Below are 2500 nucleotides of genomic sequence, written 5' to 3'. Positions count from 1 at the left end.
AGGAGCTCAAAAGTCAGCCTTTCGAACACACTGCACTTGAGCCTTTATCTCCACTACCTGCTACACTCTATTCCAGTATTAGGAAGCTACACCGAGATGGGTAAGCTGCTCCCCATCTCCAAGCTTATCACATGCTTGCAGAGCGACATCCAAGGCTGAAACTAGAAGGACGTTAACGTGTGCCCGTGCGTCAACGTAATTGCAAGCCCATGTTTCTTGTAAGGAAGCAGCAGTGTAAAAGCTTACAGCACCTGGTATTCCCAGGCGGTGTCCCATCCAAGTACTAACCAGGCCCGACCCTGCTTAGCTTCCGAGATCAGACGAGATTGGGCGTGCTCAGGGTGGTATGGCCGTAAGCCGACGGGCTGGGGACACAGACTCCTTTTATAGACTAGGCAAGGCCCCCTGCTCGTGGAGGAGCTCAAAGGTCAGCCTTTCGAACGTTCAAGAGTTTAAGTTGTTTTTGGTGGGCTTTGCTGTATGGCCGCGCCCTTTGAGTGTGTCAAATGTCAAGCAGGTGTCCGTCAAGGCTCAGAGGTGCACTTAGATCACCTTGGGGCGGAGGTGATCAGCAGCAGCCTTTGTTATGCGCACTTAAAAAACATGGCACCACAACAAGTAACTTGTGTGCCAAGATCTTGAGTTGGCCCCAGACACTTGTGGGCCATCGCTTCTCGGCCTTTTGGCTAAGATCAAGTGTAGTATCTGTTCTTATCAGTTTAATATCTGATATGTCCTCTATATGGGGATTAAATATTAAATGCATTTTTGAGCATTGGGAGGTGAAAACTGGGGCTTGCTCTCTTCACTCCTTGCATTGACCTGGCATTGCAGTGCCACCAGGAACGGTGCACCATTCTCTTTTTTCTGTGAAAACCAAAGCAAGGCTGGAACTAGAAGGACGTTAACGTGTGCCTGTGCCCGTGCCCGTGCGTCAACGTAATTGCAAGCCCATGTTTCTTGTAAGGAAGCAGCAGTGTAAAAGCTTACAGCACCTGGTATTCCCAGGCGGTCTCCCATCCAAGTACTAACCAGGCCCGACCCTGCTTAGCTTCCGAGATCAGACGTGCTCAGGGTGGTATGGCCGTAAGCCGACGGGCTGGGGACACAGACTCCTTTTACAGACTAGGCAAGGCCCCCTGCTCGTGGAGGAGCTCAAAGGTCAGCCTTTCGAACGTTCAAGAGTTTAAGTTGTTTTTGGTGGGCTTTGCTGTATGGCCGCGCCCTTTGAGTGTGTCAAATGTCAAGCAGCTGTCTGTCAAGGCTCAGAGGTGCACTTAGATCACCTTGGGGCGGAGGTGATCAGCAGCAGCCTTTGTTATGCGCACTTAAAAAACATGGCACCACAACAAGTAACTTGTGTGCCAAGATCTTGAGTTGGCCCCAGACACTTGTGGGCCATCGCTTCTCGGCCTTTTGGCTAAGATCAAGTGTAGTATCTGTTCTTATCAGTTTAATATCTGATATGTCCTCTATATGGGGATTAAATATTAAATGCATTTTTGAGCATTGGGAGGTGAAAACTGGGGCTTGCTCTCTTCACTCCTTGCATTGACCTGGCATTGCAGTGCCACCAGGAACGGTGCACCATTCTCTTTTTTCTGTGAAAACCAAAGAAAGGCTGGAACTAGAAGGACGTTAACGTGTGCCTGTGCCCGTGCCCGTGCGTCAACGTAATTGCAAGCCCATGTTTCTTGTAAGGAAGCAGCAGTGTAAAAGCTTACAGCACCTGGTATTCCCAGGCGGTCTCCCATCCAAGTACTAACCAGGCCCGACCCTGCTTAGCTTCCGAGATCAGACGAGATCGGGCGTGCTCAGGGTGGTATGGCCGTAAGCCGACGGGCTGGGGACACAGACTCCTTTTATAGACTAGGCAAGGCCCCCTGCTCGTGGAGGAGCTCAAAAGTCAGCCTTTCGAACACACTGCACTTGAGCCTTTATCTCCACTACCTGCTACACTCTATTCCAGTATTAGGAAGCTACACCGAGATGGGTAAGCTGCTCCCCATCTCCAAGCTTCTCACATGCTTGCAGAGCGACATCCAAGGCTGAAACTAGAAGGACGTTAACGTGTGCCCGTGCGTCAACATAATTGCAAGCCCATGTTTCTTGTCAGGAAGCAGCAGTGTAAAAGCTTACAGCACCTGGTATTCCCAGGCGGTCTCCCATCCAAGTACTAACCAGGCACGACCCTGCTTAGCTTCCGAGATCAGACGAGATCGGGCGTGCTCAGGGTGGTATGGCCGTAAGCCGACGGGCTGGGGACACAGACTCCTTTTATAGACTAGGCAAGGCCCCCTGCTCGTGGAGGAGCTCAAAAGTCAGCCTTTCGAACACACTGCACTTGAGCCTTTATCTCCACTACCTGCTACACTCTATTCCAGTATTAGGAAGCTACACCGAGATGGGTAAGCTGCTCCCCATCTCCAAGCTTCTCACATGCTTGCAGAGCGACATCCAAGGCTGAAACTAGAAGGACGTTAACGTGTGCCCGTGCGTC

The 2500-nt window shown here is 51.0% G+C and overlaps 5 non-coding genes and 1 pseudogene across 5 annotated transcripts; 2 read left to right on the top strand and 4 right to left on the bottom strand.

Moving 5' to 3' along the window:
• Window positions 1-239: 239 nt before the first annotated feature.
• LOC131441136 (5S ribosomal RNA) lies at window positions 240-358 on the bottom strand. Its single transcript, XR_009231812.1, has one exon. It is a non-coding gene; the product is annotated as a 5S ribosomal RNA (ribosomal RNA).
• A 308-nt stretch (window positions 359-666) lies between these two features.
• Window positions 667-859, top strand: LOC131441669 (U2 spliceosomal RNA). The gene has a single exon (XR_009232272.1). It is a non-coding gene; the product is annotated as a U2 spliceosomal RNA (small nuclear RNA).
• A 124-nt stretch (window positions 860-983) lies between these two features.
• LOC131441455 (5S ribosomal RNA) lies at window positions 984-1092 on the bottom strand (annotated as a pseudogene).
• Window positions 1093-1400: 308 nt separating this feature from the next.
• On the top strand, window positions 1401-1593 carry LOC131441668 (U2 spliceosomal RNA). The gene has a single exon (XR_009232271.1). It is a non-coding gene; the product is annotated as a U2 spliceosomal RNA (small nuclear RNA).
• Window positions 1594-1717: 124 nt separating this feature from the next.
• Window positions 1718-1836, bottom strand: LOC131441533 (5S ribosomal RNA). The gene has a single exon (XR_009232138.1). It is a non-coding gene; the product is annotated as a 5S ribosomal RNA (ribosomal RNA).
• A 296-nt stretch (window positions 1837-2132) lies between these two features.
• LOC131440799 (5S ribosomal RNA) lies at window positions 2133-2251 on the bottom strand. The gene has a single exon (XR_009231484.1). It is a non-coding gene; the product is annotated as a 5S ribosomal RNA (ribosomal RNA).
• Between the last annotated feature and the right edge of the window lie 249 nt (window positions 2252-2500).

The sequence above is a fragment of the Solea solea genome, chromosome 16, assembly GCF_958295425.1.
Source record: "Solea solea chromosome 16, fSolSol10.1, whole genome shotgun sequence".
NCBI classification, from domain to species: Eukaryota; Metazoa; Chordata; class Actinopteri; order Pleuronectiformes; family Soleidae; genus Solea; species Solea solea.
Note: the sequence above shows the minus strand (reverse complement) of the source record. Positions and strands in the feature narration are given on the sequence as shown.